Here is a 20,978-nt window from a genome sequence, read left to right on the forward strand (position 1 = left end):
ATCTATAGCTCTCTTTTCGAACAACTAAAATGTTCACATTTTTTGCTTCCGAATGATGAGGGGCTCACACGGAGGCACTTAAAGTCTTCTCTGATGTTCTTATATGTTTCGTCAAATGCACTCACATTTAAAACAGTGGAACAAGCGCATTGCCAAGCCGCTTTGCCCACGCCATAAATACAGATGCACCAAAGAGACACCCTGGTAATTTAAACCGACGTCATCAAAGGCCTTTCTCGACCTCCCCGCATGTGTTTTGTGTACGTGTGACCTATACCACGTCGCACTTAGATTTCACTGAACAATGTTTGGCAGAATATATATCGCGGAAGGACAACTTTGATGCAAATATCTGCTGTCATTTAGCACGCGTATTCAGCAAATGCGAAGTTATATCGCAACGCTGCTAGCCTCGCGTCTGTGCCAGGAAAGCGAAGAAGCTAGAAAGAGCCGGGCCCTCATTTTCACGGGTGCCTGTTCTGCATGTGACTTACTCTTATAAGATCACGTTTCAGCGTTGGAGAGAAGAAGCTGTGCTTCTGGTTCTTTGCCGCATTTTAGAGCGAAGCTATACAAAGTACTTTAAATTAATTAATTCGCACTGCAGCTCTCAAGGTCACTCACTTAAACCTCCAGAGCGGGCATAGTGTGAGCGTCCTTGGCATTGCCCGCTCCTTCATCTTCATCGTCCGTAGCTCAACCCAGAGAACCCGAGCATTGTTCCGATCATGTGTACGGATGCTCCCTACAGTAATGCCATGTAACTAGGCAGTGGTTTAACAACTGCTTCTCTTCGCCGGTTATTGTGCTGCTCAGTCTTGCCACGTATGAGGCACGTGCCGGTCCAAGTGGGCCAAAACGTCAACGCAGGCGTCAGGCTGATTTCGATCATCCAGCTGATATAGTTCACCAGAAGCAGCAGCGAAGAGAATATGTGATCTGCTCGAGGCAGAAACCGATGAAGAGCGAGAAGTTGACATAGAAAAGAAACGCCTTTTTACCGTGTAGACATGCTTAACAGGTCTTACTCTCGAATAACTCCATTTAACTGGCATTAACTTCAGCATTTTGTAATTTCATTTACCGCCCCCCTCGATCTTGGCGGTCCTTGAGTGGTCTCAAGCAGTCTGGCGAGAGAGCATGGATAAAGAACAAGCCATTCTCTAGACATTTACCACTGAGGTAATTGCGAATTTTAGTGGTCACTTCGGATGAGGCGACACATAAATAAGAGGCGAAATATAGTTCCAATGATGGGTGGTGCCGATTTCATAGGAGATGTCACCTCTTCGGCGCCATGGTTCCTCTTAATGCGCCATATAGAGCTGTCATAGCAGAATTAAGATACGCCCTGACGGGACTTTTTGTTTATATTGATGACCAAGAGTCTGTTCAGGGCATGACCACCGCCTCCACTTATAGCTTATTTTGATCAAGAACGTGTATACATGTATACAGAGCATGCTTAATGTAGACGTGTCACGTGTGGCATTCATGCACCAGTGATGACATTCTTATTCGCTGATAAAAATACCATAACTTTTTAAGCGAATCGTATTCGAGTGTGCTCTGGTAAATTACAATTTCATCACGCTCCATGTCTCGAGATTTTTAACGAAGATGGGAAGAGCTTGCAGGAAATGTGCTACATGCCTGCTAGGTGGACATCGTACATCAAATAATGCGCAGGTTTAGGCTAGAGAGAAATGATAGGCTTGGGTATGAAATTTCTTCTCAATCAATGCACTGCTACCCGATTACGGGTGTCATTGAAAGGGAGTAAAATATTCGGCTGCTACGTGCCGCGGTATGCACAATGAGCCGTCTCACACACATTCGGCTGTACTGAAGTAGTGATTTTAAATGGCCGAGAAAGCAAAGAAATTTGGAAAAGGACATTTCAGGTCGGGATATGTACACACATCGCGCCTAGCATGAAAAATAAAGCGAGAAAACAAGCTTAAGATTGACGATTGGTAGCTACTACAACATATCTATATATATTACACTCTGTGTCTAGACATTACACTGAAGCTAGACATTACAATGACGTGTTGCCGTGGAGCGCAGAGAAAAAACAAGAACAACAACAGCAACAACAACAACAACAACAACCAAAAACCAGCGAGTTGAGAAAAACACCGTTTACATAAAACGGAATCCTAAATTAATTTCTGTGCTGAGTGAAATAGCATAGCTTAATTCAGGTCAGCAGAAACTTTCCGAGCACAATCTTTTAGTGCAATATATGAATAGCGAAAACATTGAGACGCCCACCAAGTATTGCTGCTCTTTAGAGGTCCAAGGTCTGAACGGTGCGTAGGCTATCACGAAACAACTCCAATTTGACTTTTCGAGCCGACCGACTCGTTCTGTATTATTAACTATCATTATTTCAGCACCCTCCTTTCACAAGCGTTTTGACCACGACATAAATGATGATTATTGTCAACCCAGCATGAGAGCCCGAGCATGCTTTATTCGTACAGCAAAAAACGAATATCATGCTGCCCTTAGTGCTTCTGTGAAATCAAGCAAAGGAAATTGAGGGCAAGGTTGATCATATGAAACATCATTTCTGGCATTCAGGACATTCGTCGACCGCGACGTTGTGTCTTTTGTCGGCCTCCGCGCCTTTTTTGTTAATAAAGGACACAGGCAAGGAAGAAAAAAAAGAATTTTAAACAACTATACCACGGCGACGCATGAAACATAATAGGTCACGCACATAAATGTCACTGAAACGAAGAAATGAAAATGCATATTAAGGGGAACCCGCGTTCGCGCATTTTGCCGTCTGGAAATTGTAATGTGCGGAACACCGTGTATGCGCCTTGGCTGGTGCGCCATAATATATGGCTCTCATTCCAAGCCATGTATGCGAGAAGAAATAGGAGCGCAGAGCAGGAGTCGTATACTGCAGGCGTTGCGTGCGAGCTGGGATGCCACGGCGAGGCTGGCTGAGGTATTGCGGCGCGTATATGGCGAGAAAGTTATGTCGCTGAAAATACAGCTGCAACGGCGCAGATTACGGGCTCCCTGCGACGCCGAATGCCCCGGACCCCTTCCACTGCAGCCGAGGCAGCAGCGACGGCAGTCGTTCTCGGGCGACGCAGTTCTCAATCTGCGTCTGACATTGTTTCCCTTTTACTTTCCTTCATGATGCAGATACAATACACTTTCCCTTTTACAGTGCTAAGTTTCATTGCTGCCTGATACAGAAATATAATTACTTTTTTGAAGAAATTACTTATGTTGCGTAAACCACCGCTTTTTTCCCCCATACTGGTGTAATATTGCGCGTCTCTTTTAATCAGCGTGCCTTCAAGCACTGCACGCGCATACAATATATTGAATTTTTAAAATTTTACTTCTTCGCTTTCAAGGCTCCCCTTGTAACACGTACATTATTAATCACACTACACTGTTAAGTCCCATTGCAGTGATTTAACGTGGAAACTGTTTTCGTTCATTCATGCCGACAGAGGATATGAACAGCTTGTGCAAACAATGAACATTAGTAAATACTACGAACAAACCAAGTTGAAACCGCGCAAACGTTACATATGATTCATAATGAAAATATATCACTCCTTTGCATAGGCGCTCGATGCAGTAATAATAAAAAAAATTTCGTTTCCAAATTGTCGCGCAAACAATGAGGATAAATGAGCTTTTCCGAGCATGAAAGTATCAATAAGCTTGGAAATCAAACTAGCGCACTTCAAAACAAAGACACAGGAAGAGAACGACAACACCTGTGTCTTTGTTTTGAAGTGCGCTAGTTTGATTTCCAAGATGAATTACCAACTAGCCCGTTCTTCCACCCTATCAATAAGCGAATGTCGATGTCGTCATCACTGGCTGGTTTCGCAAGTGAATCACAGTTTATAGATGGAAGTTTCCTGCAAGCAACACGATGTTACACTCTTAATCTGGTTCCACATACGCGTCAAAAAAGTTCCAGTTATAAGTGGGACTTTCACTTATTTAAGGGAAATTTCTACTTATAACTGGAACTCTCATGACGCGCAAGTGGAACTAGATTGAGAGTGTACGTAGTAATTTTCAGAACGACGCCGAATCAAAGTTCAAGCTACGTGTATGGAGAACACTGTTTCAATTAGATCTTTATTAGCTCTACTGGAACGTTGTTTCACGTTCGATTGTTCTTGTTTTGGTGCCTGATATGCAGTTCAACGTATTTAGGCGGAACTCTATAAAATTATAAAATTTCAGCTGAGTTCCAATTGTTGACTGGAACCCAAGCGAATCTCGAATAAGAGCAAAATGGCAAATGCTAATGGCGATGTAGTTCTTCGCCGAAACAAAGCATCGTGAAAGCAGACTGTTAAGAAGAAAAGCGCACAGGATAAACTGATTCTTTACTAAAATCAAGTTGTCTGTCGAAGCGATAGTTGAGAAACACGGCATGAAGATTGGTACTTGCTACTCACCGGATAGCTATTTAACCACGAATATTATTTTGGTCACATTCATGTATTATTGATGGATTGAGCCTTCAAAGCTCTCCGACGTCTACAATTCAAATGCAAAGCTGGATGAGCGAAGAAAATGTATACCGGATTACTATACACCGCCAACATCCGCTAAAATGTACGCTATTTGGAAGTGCACTTCGTGATATCAGTACAGTATTCACATACGTTGGGAATCTTCAGCAACTCACAGACTACATTAAAGTCTCTCTACAAACCTAGTTCAGTAGCGACAATGCTAGGGTGGTCTACCAAACGTCTGAAAAATTCTCTAACGCCTCAAAGAAACAGCATTTAGTAGTCTTTGAATGGATAATCATTCACTACTTTATTCAAGGAAACACTTAGCCAAGTGCAGCGGCCAGGCAAGCTCATACAAATACTACTGATTTTAACGAGGCTTGCTATGGATCTGAATACGCTGTTTTTAAAAAGGCCCATTCAAGTTGTCATGAGCGCGCACACACAAAAAAAAAAAGTGTTTAGAGGCAAATTATTGAACTTCTATCTGTCATGAAATCGATAACCTTTTTCGGTTTACAATTCCGCAATGCCTCGACATAAGTCTAGAAATTCATTTACCCTTTGCAAATCGGAACAGGTTATACAAAACACCTGCACAAAAATGAACTCGAAAATAATCATTGAAGGTTCATGCGGACACTAAGAATGCCACACACCTGTTATCAGGTTTTCTATATTACGATAGGGTAAAAAGAATTGCAGTCACTGACCAAGTCAACATGAGCAAAGACGTTTCGGAACCACTACGGTTCCTGGATCACAAAGAGACGGACAAGGCGAGGAAATGAAAATTTAAAAGCGTAGCTGGTGACGTAATGATTATACATAGATTAAGTGGCATATTTTCTGTAGTGCGATTCATGACTCTTGTTGTCATTTGAGGGAATATTGACTCAAGCTGCAGCCGCGTTGTCAGATTCTTGTCTGGCTAAGATTGTAGCATTTTCCCAGACAATCTGATGTCCCGTCTCGTGCACGTGTTCTGCCAGTGCACTTGAAGCAATCTTTTTGTTTTGGACGTCCCAGACGTCACGTCAAGTGCACTGGAAGAGCGCGTGCACAAGACGGGGCACCAGATTGCCTGAGACGATGCTACAATCTTAGCCAAAGACAAGAAACTGACAACGTGGCAGCTGCTTGAGTCATCAATCATTCAAACGACAACCGGAGTCATAGATCGCACTGCAGAAAACATGCCATTATTCTATGCACAATCATCACGAACCCATCTTCGCCTTTAAATTTCCATTCCCACGCCTTGTCCGCCTCATTGTTATTAAGTAACCCGTACGGGTTCCGAAACGTCTTTTTTCATGTTGACTTGGTCAGTGCCTGCCATTCTTTTTACCTTACTACCATGCCTGATCAAACGAATTTTCGTCGAACCCTTGACTATATAACAATAGCTTTAGAGCACGACTACCCCATCCAGAACTTTGTCTTTTGACCGCCAAAATACATTAGGTCCATTGCCACCGCATGCTTGTCAGAAGCGGATAGCCACAGAACTGAACCCTTTATCGAGGACAGAGACAGTTTGAGGAGTTACTAGATACGTTGTCGATTCTGTGGTCGTTTTTCTCGTCTCGTGCACCCCAGCGTGTAGTTGCATGTGGCATGTGCACAGATTCACTTACGGTCAATTTTCGGTATTACTATATTGTGGCTGATTCATTATGCTCTGATAGTCGTTTTTGGTGTTTTTTTTTCTCATATTTTGTGTTTTTGAGTTCTACAGATTTTAGTGAGGTTAGGACGTATCCTGGCTTAGAGCGAATTTTCTAGTCGACATTTCTATTCCTGGCCCATTGATTGTATTATCTATGCATTATGAATTGTGAATTCTGCATTGTCGCTGGTTGCACTGTGGTTTGTTTGTGACTCTGGTGGGCGCCACTAATAGGTGTAAACGACATTTTTGTCTACGTCAACTAGAAAAAAAAAAAAGAACTAGCAATTTTAAGCACCGTCAATGCGTTTTCCGTTGTGTTGCTGCCGCGTTTTTTTATCCGGTCACCAACAAAAGCTGGGTAAAGGCTACTGATCTGCAAAATCGTTTAAAATCCGTTACCCAGTGTAAAGTCGTTTTCTCGTGAAGTCAGAATCTTAAGGAAAAAAGCTCTGGTTTAGTTCTGGTCGACGATTAACAGGGCTAGTAATATAACCGAGCTGCGAATATAGGACTCGAGGTTGCAGTAGGTTTGAATATCGCTGGTACTCTGCGGAAAAAACGCTCAGCATCAAATCTTCAGTTCAGTTCCTGCAGACTACAGCAGTCGAGCTAAAGTTAAATTTGATAGAGGGCTCAAAAGTATTGCTTGTTGTACGATCTGTACTGCTGTATGCATGTATGCATGTATGCGCTAAGAGATGCACGCAGTGATAGCTTAATTCCTTGTAGTCATAGCTAGATTTATTGATATACGCATTTTTGATGACTAACTATATAATAAAGTAATGAAAGACTAAACATCGGTTGTACACAGCTTTCCGACTTCGAGAGATAGCTCTACACAGCAACTCCATTTTCGGGGACGACTAAATGACCCGGACAATCCGTAGATTTTTGTAGCGTCCGTATTCACTCCTGTTTTTTTTTTATTCTCTAAGAATCATCTTACTTTGTTTTTACCATCTGCTTGCTGAGATAACGCCGCGATCTGCGACGGCTATGCTAATATTTGCAAGTACAGCAAACACAGCTCATGCTGGCTTAGAAGGCTGCGTGTCGCGCTCAAAGGCATAAGCTTTCTGCTCTATGATGTCAAGGCCGAACTTGAGTGGGTTGAGGTCAGTGAATTCCGCCTCTTTCTTATTTATGTTCCCTTTTCGCCACGCCGTAAAACACATAAGAACGGGATTAGCGGGCTCGATCATGATCTGGGCTTTATACGACCGGCTAAAGGACACGCCTGTACATAGCGAACGCGGCAAAACTGAAGGGGATACTTGACCGACACTAGCGGGGGGATCTGGGGGATGCCATAAATCTCCCGCGAAAAGGGGGTTCTTCGAGGCCGTAAACGACAAAAGTCCTCTTGTCCGAGCGTGCTTTATTTATGTGCGGGCGACATAGTATAAAGCTATACTGCCGAACCGCTAACGGTTCCCTCTCTGTGTATGGGTTTGCGTTAGATGGGCGTCAGACGCCCGTCCCAAATTCGATTTGCTTTTCTTTGTATTTCTTCTCGACGAATGTCAGCCGCACACTCCGCCAGCAGATATGCTGACATCGAATCTGGTTGAGACGACGAGGCACTTATCGTAAAGAAAAGCGGGTCCATGATCAAGTGCAAAAAAAAAAAAAAAAATTCCGAGGACGTATTTTGGATATTTAATGCGAGGGGAGCACTTTTTTTTTTCTTAAAGCTTCTCGTTATACGGCTTTTAAGTTATCTCGGCTTTTAAGTTAGTTTAAGTTATAAAAACGCGTTACGTTAGAGACGTGATGCAAAAAAGGAGAGTGCAAAGCCTCACCACATGCTTTGCTTATGAGTTTTGACCGTGGTGCATTTCGGAACAGGCATGGTCTAGGTTCTCATGAATATTTTTGACGCCGGCTTCAGTAAGTGTTCATGATAGGTAAAAGAGAGAAAATTACGCGTTTGTTTAACCTCGAAGAAAGTAGCTTTTCTTCCGTTATGTTTGTTTATGAAAGCGATTAAAACAGACACGGAGGAGAGCTCCATGCAAGTATTTTGCGTGAGATTCTGCTCTCTGCCTATCCGCAGCTATTAGGATGTTTTCTTGTGTGTGTGTGTGTGCGTGCGTGCGTGCGTGCGTGCGTGTGTGTGTGTTTGTGTGTGTGTGTGTGTGTGTGTGTGTGTGTGTGTGTGTGTGTGTGTGTGTGTGTGTGTGTGTGTGTGTGTGTGTGTGTGTGTGTGTGTGTGTGTGTGTGTGTGTGTGTGTGTGTGTGTGTGTGTGTGTGTGTGTGTGTGTGTGTGTGTGTGTGTGTGTGTGTGTGTGTGTGTGTGTGTGTGTGTGTGTGTCAAGAGACATATTACTTGCCGACAAATTACTTGCCTACATATTACATGCCTTCATATTACATATTACTAGCCTATTATATTATTATTACTAGACATATTACTTGCCTTCAATTAAATCTCGCAACGCTCATCATGGTCAGCTCCCCTTGACTACCCATATGTCTTATAGTGCAAGGGATTCACAACGAGAAATATACATGTATGGCGATAATACCTGCAACCATTCTTTGCCCTTTTCGGGCCTAGAAAAGGCTTAGCTTTTGGTGAGAGAAATATCTCTGGGATAAGTGGGCACAGTAGACTATAAGTGAAGTGCTAGGATGTCTTGAGACTCGCAAAGTTATAAGAACGCTGTGGGATGGAAGGCGCTCTCGCTCGTTTTGTATTTTTTCTCCCGTAAGTTGAACCAGTATTTGTGGCCACACTATTCTGTCACAATTTCGACCTTCTACGTTCGGCCATTCACCGCAAGTTGAAGAGCCAAAATAGGGTCATGGAGCCGCCAAATATTCCCCTAATGCAACCTTGATCAGGCATCAACCTTACCTTCATTTTGAAAATTGCCGGAGCTCAAGTGCTATTAGTCGCAAAAGGCATCGATACGATGGCTGTTCTCCAATTCTAAGGTGACCTTACAACGCAGACCTACGTGGTTCTAGTTTTCGAAACAGTAACAATTGTGATGCTCGCTGGGACAATATATTAGATCTGTTAATGTACCGCACTCAAACATGGCATGGCTGTAAGCTTTGAAACCGCGTAATCCAAGATATTTGCTTGTTACTTTAAATTCATTATTGCTTCGTGCATTTTGCGATTGTGCATTAATCGCTGAACACTGACGTGAAGAATCCTAATGCAATTTCTATAGCAAGGGTAGGCTTATGTATGCCAAATAGGCAAACATACAGAATTACTACATTTTTAATGACTGCGCATACGATATCTTTCAGCGTGACGTAAGCTGCAGGGGTAATAATACGCGCTCTCCAATCACTTTGCCCAATTGCGTATTCGGAGGCATTTTAAATTAGTAGCTTCAATGCGGCCTTTAAAACCTGTAAAACACGACGCATTTCCAAAGATACGCTTATGCCGTACACAAGAACAAAAACGAAGAAATAGTTTTCGCCAAGAGAGGCAGTACAACCTCCTCACAGCTGGCCCCTTCACCGCAGAGAAAGCATGCACTAAAGAAGAAACAAACAACAACAACAACAAAGAAAAACTCTCATTGCCGAAAGATGATCATTAGGCGCGTACTCAAAAACAACCAGACAGAAGCTCAGAGTTATTGCAATACTTTACAAACAGCAAACATTTTTGCGGCAGTCTGATAAAACAATGGATTACCCTAATCGTGGTTCCTGTACCACGTAGTAGACCCCTGGCAACCATCTTGTCAAAACTACGCACAGATGTACGCTGCGTTCATGGTCATATAACCACACTTGTTATGCAGGTGAACACGCGTAAGCCTTTGCCAGTGAGAGTGTTCACACATCACTAATAATGATGTTCTGTGTATCGTTGCTTTGACATTGCGCATTTCGTTACTACACTCTTGATATCGTTGCACATAGGTTCCAGTTATAAGTGGAACGTATGTGAAACGCGTTCGCAATGGTCTCTGCTAGGATTACTGCTCTCATGTTTTTGTGCTCATAGACCAAGTTGTTGCCGGCTCCTTCGCGTGTGAGAGTACCATAAGGTTTTTGCCAAACTTTCTTAACAGTACACCTTCTTACCCATGCGTTCACTCCTCTCTTTACATCTTGTGCAAAGGAAACCAGACGGAACACTCTCCTTTCTCGCTCCTTTTTTTTTTTTTTAGTTATTCACAGCACTGCGCCTGGCCCCTTATCGAATGAAAGTACATGTAATGCATCATTACGTTCAAATTAATGCTTTCTCTTCACACCTGCTTAACGTTTTTGCACGCCTTTCCCACATACCTCATATGTCGAGATTTCTTAATTTCTACAAGAACAATACTACCATCTTCACATTTAGTTAATCTTTTTATCTTCACGCAATAAAAAAAAAAAAAAGAAGGTTTTGAATATGTAGTTTAAAGACTGGGGAATATGCTAACTCTTACGGTTATTGCAGAGGGCAGTTATAAGTTTCTTCTTCAAAGAAAAAATAAAACCTTACCTTCATTAGTACGAAGCAAAGTCGATTAATAATTAAAAAAAAACTCGGCAATGATAAACTACGCTGCTATGTGTCCGTGAAAGCGTTTTTTTTTTTTTTTCAATGAATCCATCGTTTTTTTAAGGTGGCCGACAATACGTGCACTGACAGTTTGAATCTAAACTGGATTATTGTCAACCGAAACACTTCGCCAGACATAATTGTCCGAAGGCTTTGCCGCACCCTCTAAACCATGCAGTGAATGCATTTATGTCATTAGGTGTCGTTTACGTCATTTATGTCAAAGCCGCAATCGCGCGCAATCAGTGAAGCGCAGCGACACGCGATCATGCCGACGTCATTGAAACGGGTGACGCAGCCTAGAGCTATACGGTAAGTGATCCGCACTGCTTCAAAGGTTGCTCAAACAAAGCGTCGGCTGAAGAATGTAACCCTGTTATCGCAGAAAACGAGTGCGTTTAAAGCCATCTTACATTTTAGTTTTTTCAGTTTTAAAACATGTAGCCGAAAAAAAAAAAAAACATGTCCCTCAGTGAACTGGTGACTAAGAAGATTTTCTTTGTTCCCACACATTCATTAAGTGCAGGGGGAGCATTTACGAAGATGTGTGGTTCAAAGTTCATGATTTTGTAAGCCCGCGCTTGTTCAGTATGCTGTTGCTCGTTATCAATATAGCTTGCGGTTCAGAGAAGCTGCTGCAATCTGCTGTTATTTATATTGTTATCAGCGTGGTCGCGGGAAATTCCTTACCGTAAGTAATGTGAGCCGACGGGGATTTATCGGAAATTCTGTGCGTCGGACCGCGGCAAAGGCGTACCTCAGAAAGAACACAGTAAGGAAAACATCTTGGCCGGCCCCTGCTCCGAATACTCGAGTTTCAGCGTTAAAACTTCTTTAAAGCACGTCGTAGATTTTATTAGCTCAATTAGTGAACCGGCTGAATCGCATATACATTTTTCGCCCGCATCGTCAGAGCCGGAGGTGTCACGACTTGGAAACGAGACGCGGATGCGGCTTCGATTTCGACGCGGGCAGATAATTACTCTCGCCAAAGGCTGACGGAGTTGCGAAACTGCTGGCACTAGTTGGTCACGCCATACAACTCTTCTTTGGAGCGTCGGTGAGCGGCTGAAAGAGCTGACGCGTATTGTAAAAACTCTCGCACAATACCACTTCCGAATACGCGATCTCCAGCATCGTCAGTCGCTGTATGGGCGCGCGGTAAACGCGAATGCTAACCTCGCTTAATCGCAATTCTAAGCTTTATTAACGTGCCCTCAATGAACGCATATTTTCAATGAACGTAGATCTAGACTTGGCGAGGGTATATATTTCGCACTCCCTTGCGAATAATTTACGATATGAAAGTGTCGGGAACATAGACGGCACCTCGTACGGCCTTCGACTGTGTGGCGATGGTATTTACCGTATTTGCTTTCTCCCGATGACTTTTCCGACGAAACAATCAGCCGCTCTCTCCACGACAGCACGTACTAAGCAAGCAGCTGTGCCGCTTTTTTGAACATGGAGACTTCGTTAAAGGGCACCAAAGGCTTCAGCAGTCCACCATTCTAGGGTTCCAGACAGACGCGCTCAGACTTCTACAAACTGTATGAAGGTGATCGCGCCTAATTATATACATATTCAATTAGTTTGCCAAATTTAGCGGTACATTGTCAAGCTAATTCCCAGAATTACAACCACGGCACCAAACGGGTGTACTCGTGTTGAGAGGAAAATGTTTGACATATTTGTGTGCAAATTGAGGTAGGCCTCATGACTGAAGGAATGATACTTCAAGTGGCCTCCTTTGTGCCCATGCAGAAAAAGAAAAAGAAAAATTTAGAGAAGAAAAACAGTGTGTTAGTGGGGGAACAGTGATGGTACAAATTTACCTAAAGTTATTAGGCATGCTTAACCAGACATAAGGAACAAAATGTAATAATAAAATTAAGTGGGTTACTCCTTGATTTTAGAGTAACTAACGATAAACATGAGTGCCATTGGTAACGGTTGATTCAGACGTAGTCGGAGGTGTAGCTTTGTCACGAGTAGCATCATCTAACGAGTGGCATCTTCAGCCCAAACGAAGACAAGTCCACTTGTCGAAACGTTGGTTCGACCTGCGAACTGAGGCTTACCCCTCTCTGCCCGTGTTCAGTGCTCTTCTTGATATCATCTATTTTGAAAGGTTACATTTCTTGGACACTTCTCAGTACTATAAAGGCTGGAAAGTGAAGTTTCATGCCTTGGGAAGTTTCATGCCTTCAGCCATGCAACTAGGCAACTTACGTCAGTATATGGTAATAACGGTCATGATGGTAATGATGATGATGATGATGCATTTCAATGGTGCAAGGATGGCTTGAGCCAAAGACATACTGGACGCAAGATATTTTTTCTTCACTCAAGGAGGTGTCATAGACCTTTTCTCCAAGCCATTAACACAAGTTGAGCTGAGTGCCAGACCAGACGAATGTTTCTATACCCGTTGTATTGCCTGTTAATACTCGGCGGCATAGAGGATCGAACCCGCACCTCCAGCACGCGAGGTGGGTGCGCCTTCCATCAATCTACCGCTGTGGCCTCTAGTGCTAAATAACAAAGCATGTTGATAAAATACCTGAACTTGCCGAGTTATTGCAATATATTGCGTTTTCCGTCAAATGATGAGGCACTGAGCGTAATTTCTAACGTGAATACAAAATATCGCCTGTTTATTTTCCAATGAATTAAAGCAATTATATTCATTGAAACATGAAGATGAGAACCCAGTGGGTCTCAAACAATGAGTCATCGTAGAAATCCACCTTGAGACGTCTGAATACGAAGAATGGAATGAGTCCATGTACTATGAGGACGAAGAATGAGGCGAATAAATCTCATATCCGGTTCTGGGCAGTCATCGATGGCTCTGGTATGCATATATTGAATTCGAAGTTAAAGTTGAGATGGTTACAAAACCTCCTCAAATCCAAGTATGTATCGATTCTAGCCTGCAAATGACATTCGAGCATGATGTGAAAATCTGAAGCCTTTTCATGAGCCCGTGATATAGCGTATGCGCATAAACACAAGCTTTGTTTTTACGCAGGACGGAAAGGATATTTAGCACACACAAAAAAAGTTACGAAAAAGGAAAGACAATGGGCTTTCAGCGGCCGTTTCTATAATGACAAAAACACCAAGAGTAGCTTTTACCTGCGACTGTATAGATTACTGCTATTACTGCTAAATTGCTAAATTACTGCTAACTATGAAATGCTGTTATGCTAAATTGAAATTACTGCTAAACATGAAATTATCAAAGGGCAGGCGCAATATTCAGTCTACTCACCAAATCAGTGACCACTGACCGCCGACTCATTCTGTGCAGAGACGAAAGCAAGTTTTCTCGAAGAAACGTCGATCACTGGCCTCAGGCCTTTCCGCATCCTGTACGTGTCTCGTTCGCTTGTACGCTTTGTTACGTACCGGCATATAAAATATTTGGTTTTCGCTTACAGCTTCAGATGCACTGACTCATCGAAGACTTACGGGCCCGATAAGGGCCGCTTGTCCATCTGCCGCTGCATTTCAGCTGCTGTTCGCCGCAGGCCAAAGGGCCCCAGGTGCGTCACGCTGTACACGTGATGACATTCGCGCGCACTTGTTCCCGTGTCCTGGCATCTACGAACGTAAGCTTCCGCCCTCCCTACTCCCGCATTTCGCCTAGAGTGTTTCCGCGGAAACGCGAGGGCGTTGCAAGCATCTCTGTCACACAATTAGACCGACCGGCTTTCTTCATTGTAATCACTCATGACGTAAGATGCCACATTCAATGACGCCTTTATGCGGATGACGTGCGTTGGGAGCGACTGCTTTCCTTCTTGCTGCAACCACGCCTCGGCGTTATTAATGTGGACGTTGTTACTGTTGTTCCGAGCTGCGCCGGAACGCGATGGGTAAACGTATACCTCTATTTGTTCTTATATCAACACCGTGTCACCGACGTTGAATCCTGCTTTCTTCGCCGCTGTCGCCCTGGGTGATTGTTGTCATCGACTTGAGAGGGGGAGCCAGCGTCTCGCCTCCACTCGACGCCGACGTAAAGCGGCTTCTTCAGTCAGGCGCGCTGCATGACGGGATTGGGGCTGCATCGGTCACGCAGCTGCGTGGGAGGTCGGTGAGATGTGGAATGTCCGCAACAGGTGGTCGCTGCCGTGCGGAGAACTGGAAGTGTCGACATTAGAAAGTTGGATCGTCGCTGCTGCTGTGCTCAAAGTTGACTAAATTTCGAAGCAATGATAGCGTCAACGCCTCCTTGCTGGGCACGTTCTATACATCGTATGAATGACGTCATGTTTGCAAAGTACAACAGACGTAGGTATATACGCCGTAGTTCGCGGCTTTCGTAGAGCGCTCTCAATGTAGATTAAATTAGCAGTTTCTTGTTTTTATGCTCTTTTATTTTTGTCTCTTGTTACTTCCAGCGAGAGCTTGCTTTCTTGTTTCTGAATCGAGCCTGGGTGATTTTTAGCCAACAGGCAACCATCTATTGAGATGTTGAGATGTATTAACTAAAGTGCGTGGTAAAGAGAAGATACGTTGATGTTGTTGATTGTGAAAAATACTATTATTCCGGTGATTTGGGAGACTCCAGTGTTTTCAGGCGACTACCAGCCCTGTCACGGAGGCGATAGGAAGGCTTTGACACAAATAGAAGATAATTAGTGGACTAATAATTCAAAATGAACTGTACTGAAATGAAACAAACATGTTTGCTGTGCTTGTTAATATAATAACACTGATACGGATGAGACAGCGGTGGTAACAGCGAGTCAAATAGAATTCGCTCAGTATAGGAGTTACAATATCGTTTTCCTTTTTAACACATACTTTTCTTACAATACCGACACGCCCGTTATACCTTAGGGGTACGGGCTAGGATTAACTTCTTAGAGCGTACGCTGCTACGTATCGGTACGGACAAAAGTAAACGGAGTACGCTATTTCCTTCTAAAACGTTTCACGCGTTGCATAATTGCAACTGGCAGTAGTGATATGTGCGAACATGTAGTAGCTGCCGGTGCCCCTTTAATTGGACAATTATTGTTTTTTTTTTTAATCTCCAGTGCAGAAGGTGTGATTTTAACGTGAACGGAAAAATGTGCTGCGTTTACTTATGCCCGCACCTGTACCTGCTTACCTACTAACGTAGGTAACGTAGGTCCCACTTCTAACTTAGCGTTCTAACCAGTTTGCAGTTAGCGCCCTTCACTGCTGAACCCAAAGACGCAGGATCAAATCTGGCCCCAGCGGTGACTTTTAGATGGAGGCGAAATGCAACGGCCCCGTGTACTGTGCGATGTCAGTGCACGTTAAAGAACCCCAGGTGGTTGAAACTGCTGAAGCCCTTCACCACGGCGTCCCTTATAGCCCGAGTCTCTCCGCGACATTAAACGACATAAAACGTCACCTAAGACAACCTAAAACCAGCCTTTTACATGGAAGCTTGCACGCATGTTAATGAAGGAAGGGTCCGTACTGAGCTGAACATTCTAAAATTCGACGGGTGCGAGGAACAGCTTGTCACTACAATTCAAAAAAAAAAAAAAGAAAAAAAAAACAACCAGACAATAATGAAGACGTGCGGACTAGTATGAACGTAGCACGGTCACAAGACAGAAAACAGGAACTGAGGCTGTAATTTAACGATCGACTTCGGCAGAAGTCCAATTGCCAGAAAAAAATAAAAATAAAAATAAACGGTTACGAACTTGAGAAGCATCGCGCAATTAAATTTGGCATTTCTAAGGAATTTTTATGATTCACATGCCAACCGTTTACAAGATCGAAAGCAGAAAGTCTATAACGCAGTCACAGCACGAAAGACCGCTTCATTGCACGCCAGCTGAGGGTGAATTCTCAATATTTCAACTGAGCCAGGTATCGTGCGCGGACTACTTAACTTGGATTGGTCACGTCGGGGAGCAAAGTGAGTGAGGCACGCAGAGTGAGCTGAGAAGAGCACCAGATGTATATATATATATATATATATATATATATATATATATATATATATATATATATATATATATATATATATATATATATATAAAAAAAGCACCCAAATCGACTGCCTTTCTCTTCGAAAGGTGCACTGACCTTTTCGGTTTTGGAAGCAGCCTTGTTACTGCGAAATGCATGACAGGGTCACGTACTGGGATGGCGGGTTTTGTAACCTGTTTGACATGAGTACATAAAACACATAATGTGCACGTCAGGAACCATGGCCACATGAATAGAAAAAATTAAAGAGCACTCCAGAATCTGCATTGGAGTAATGCGAAAGCACGGATGCTGCTGTTGGTTGCTTGTGGCTGCTTCTAGTTGCTTAATTCACTTCTTCTTTACCCATTTTAGTTTTTGTTACTTTCAAATTGGGCGCCAATTCCTTCCTATGCCCTTTATTGGTTCGACTACAGGCTGCGTGACGTCAGCTTAATTCACTGATTTTATTATCTATTTTGTATTTGATACATCTCGGCGTCACCCTAATTGACTGACCTAACTATTTTAGTATTTGATACATTCAAATGTGGCGCCAAGCCATTGGCTAATCAGACAATTTTCGCCTTTATTTCTACATTTTATCTGTATTTATTTACCTTATATAACTTATTGGCCTAATAAGTTTTTTGGATACAACATTACGTCACCCTCTTTCCATTGACACCAATCGTTAACTTTTACCGGACTGGGCTTAGCGCGAGCGCTCCTAGCCACGCCACTGCCCGCTTCTTCGTCCTGCTCGGCCTGCATTCTGTGTGGCTCAGTGCTATGGATTATCGTCACGCAGACACTGGTGCCAGATCCGTGTATGAATATTTTGCCCAGAGTATTGTGAAAATACATGATGTTTTGAAAGATACAGAATGTGATCCTCAAATCGAAGTGGTGTTTAGGAAACTTGCCCAAATGAAACGACTCCATTGTTCGTAGCCGACAAGCGTTCTACAAACCTTGTAAATATAGTGTACTGTACATTTTGTAATTATTGACGACTAGCAATAAAGAAAAACAAAAACGGCCGTAGCGCAGTTGTTTAAAGTGCTAGGCTGGGGACCAGAGGGATGGAGGTTGGATTCCCGGTGGAAAGTAAATTTTGTTTAATGCTGAAGAGTCGCAAACCTTTTAATCGTTGCTAGGCAACACTGGTAGAGCTTGGCGAGGGGGCAGCGCAGCTGGCCTTGGCTGTGACGTCACGCGCATGTGCAGAACTAGGCTATGTGGAGCCACGCGAAGCTGCTGTCTGACACGGATAGTGAAGGTTTCGCTTCAAAAAAAAAAAAAGCTATGTAAATCAAAATATGTTTTCTTTTCAGTGAACGCATACTCTCAAGCATTGGGCACTATTGTACGACCTTTGGAGGCAATTTGCTTGTAACTTCCGCAAGGGCTCGTGGTTCATTCATTAGCACAAGCCCAAGTTAGTCCGAATGCAATATTAGGAGACGGAGATAATACTACCTTATTACATTAACGAAATGGCGTATTTGAAAACATAAGCCGACGAGTTTGTCTAGTCTTTTGAAGAAACGGCACGCTAGCAGAACGCAATTGTTGGAAGGGCACTTTCTACTGGTAGTCGGTATTTTTTCAGGCCTTTCTGCATAACAATGTAGCCTAACTACTATAAACAAAGCCATCAGAAAGAGGGCTAAGCTCATTTGAGTAAAACGTCCCATACTTAGAAAAGAAAATTTTGTTGTTACTTTCAAAACAAAGACGGTTAGAGTGAACCCCATTTCTTCTTGCTGCCAAAAAAAAAAAAAAAAAAAAAAAAACCGGGTTTGCTCATCTGTTTCCATCTTGCGTCGGGTTCGGGCTTTTCTCTGAAAGTGTCGTGGGCTTCAGAAATGCGGTGAGGCGAGCGATATGAAACGGAGACACCGCAGGTGCGCGTGGCCCAACCTCTTTAAAAAAAAAAAAAAATAGAGCATCGGTCCTTCGCCTCCTCTGTGGATGTTTACCATGCGCCCAACCGTTATGCGCCTCCATATTCCGCTCAATAACTTTCCATCCCGAGCTCGTAGGAGGGACCACATCGCGTTCCTATATTTAGCCCAGCTTCGGTGCGGAGCCATCGCAGTGGAAAGGGAAAGTCGGGAAAAGAGGAACGCTGTGGCGTAGGTGCCTATGGTAGAGGAGTTGCGTGCACAGCCCGGAAAGGCTACCATTTTTTTTAGAGGTTCCGTGGTTACAGCGAAGTGTGTCTCCATGTGCGTGCGTGCGTACATGTGTGACACTCGGAGGAAAGGTGACAGGAAACGTTAGCATACACACAGGGAAGAAATGAACAGTGATTAAAACCCTGAAATGCACCTAGTATTATTGCCATTTTTTTTACGGCGCTGTTGAAGGATTTGAAAGATCTAATAGTAAACAACACAGAAGAAAAGACAACCGAATTTTGTGGTCGGGAACCCAGCATAGCGTGTACCCTCGCACACTCCATATCCGCAATAAGGACTGTGGAGGCTCGCATTCTACACTCAGCCATACCTTTCAAGGTGTGCGTGCCGTCGTCGAATAATCCATCGTACAAAGACGAACAACACTTGTGCGACCAAGCCAAAAGTTTGGCGCTATTTTGTAGCTAACTAGGAAATAGGTGATTCACGGCCCTCCCAACTTCGAAAGCCCTGCACGGATTTGTCCAGGCCGGGCACAACGGTCGTGCAGAGATAGCGATGAGCGCTGTCGTACTTTTCGCCGTGGGTGCGGCGTCGTAGCGGCCCAAAATAGAGCGCATCCACCCAAGACAACGGCCATCTGGCTCGGTCCAATACTAAATAAGGCAGCCTTTCGTGACTGGTGCTCACTGCACCTTACCACTCACATGCGTTTCCCGTTCTCCTTTCGTGCGCTATTCGTGGTTTTGCGGGCCCGTTTATTTCGCCTGTCGTTAGTGGCCTCATATGCGGCCGGCAAATGGGCTGAGCACGGGCGTCCATGCGTGCACATGAATTTCTATTCCCCTTTTGTTTTACTTGAGCATTTGCCAATTCACTACGTTTAATTATAAAGGTGATGGAGTGAGTTAAATAAATGCGGACGCGGCTGGCACGTGGCTACGAGATGTTTCGAAAATGATTTGTTCTAAATGAAATCAGAGCCGGGAAAGTTGGTTGTGTTTGCTTCCTTTACTTTTAATGATAGCGAATGTTAACAAACAGGCTCGCGTTTTGATTTTAGCAAGTTACCTAGAGGCACCTCTCGCTAGTAGCGCCCAATCCCCTTCTCCCCTTAAGAAAATTATATAAATACTTCCCGTCGTCAAAAGCTAATGATCAGAGCTAATGGCGGTATAGCGAATGCTCTGGCCAATTTCGTGCTGTTGTCTAGGGTGGACACGTTTGTTGATCAGACTTGTCGGCTATAGCGGCAGATGAAGTAACCAATACGCTTAGACGCGTTTTTTTTTATGTTGGTATTATGTTGTGCAGTGCTGCTAAACACACAGAACACCTGTATACAAGCACATACGGGGATTTACTTGATGCAAAAACATCCCGAGTTTCGATGGAAGTTTTTTTCGCATAAACATAAGGAACGGGTCACAGTGACTGAAGCTATCATGGACTCTGTAGCGGAAATGTCTAAATATTTCAACCACGTAGTTTATTTATTTTTAACGTGCATTCCCATCGCACAGTGCATGGACGTTCTGCTTTTCACCTCCATCGAAAAGCAGACGCCGCGGCCGGGATCGAACCCGCTTTAGTAGTTAGGCGCCCTAAAGACCTGTAACCTATGCGGAGGCTCGGCGAAATAGTAACATGTAACAACTTATTCATTTGGTTGTTTGCTTGTTTGTTTCGTAAGGTTCCCACTGCTATATAGCAGGCTTTGCACCCCGCTCCTTAGCGATCAATCCGAACGCCAAATGCAGCGGCTCGTGACGCAAGGACTAATGTGGTGTTACGTAATGTGCTCTGTCTCTGTCCGGGTAATTAGAAACACACGGGCTTGAAGGAGAACCTTGGTTGCGCGAGGGGTCTCGCTCCGCCCCTACAACGCTTATTCTGCGCTATTCGAATCACATACAATGAAATCCTAACAGAAATCAGCGCTCTGGCATTAGCGTGTATTCTTGCCCCATTGCGTGCACCTGCCAAGACCTCTTATAATGGAATTCGTCGAGACGCTTAACCTAGGATAAATGGGAGACTGGAAAATCACTCTATGGTAGAACAGAATGGTTAGCTCATATTTTTCCATGCGCGAGCAAAGGGCAGCCAGCCAGTTGAACCTGCGCCTAACA

General features: G+C 43.7%; 1 protein-coding gene across 2 annotated transcripts in view; it reads right to left on the reverse strand.

Moving 5' to 3' along the window:
• Positions 1-20,978, reverse strand: part of Elk (Eag-like K[+] channel) — a 365,673-nt gene that overhangs the window by 163,290 nt on the left and 181,405 nt on the right. The window contains exon 1 of one of the 2 annotated variants that reach the window (XM_084594746.1): positions 14,007-14,961. The exons of the other annotated variant lie outside the window; for it this stretch is intronic. The gene's annotated coding sequence lies outside the window, so the exon portion shown is untranslated. Of the gene's footprint in view, positions 1-14,006; positions 14,962-20,978 lie in introns of those variants that run through there. 2 annotated transcript variants of the gene reach the window in all.

The sequence above is a fragment of the Amblyomma maculatum genome, chromosome 2 (genome assembly GCF_055883805.1).
Source record: "Amblyomma maculatum isolate TAMU_Amacu chromosome 2, ASM5588380v1, whole genome shotgun sequence".
NCBI classification, from domain to species: Eukaryota; Metazoa; Arthropoda; class Arachnida; order Ixodida; family Ixodidae; genus Amblyomma; species Amblyomma maculatum.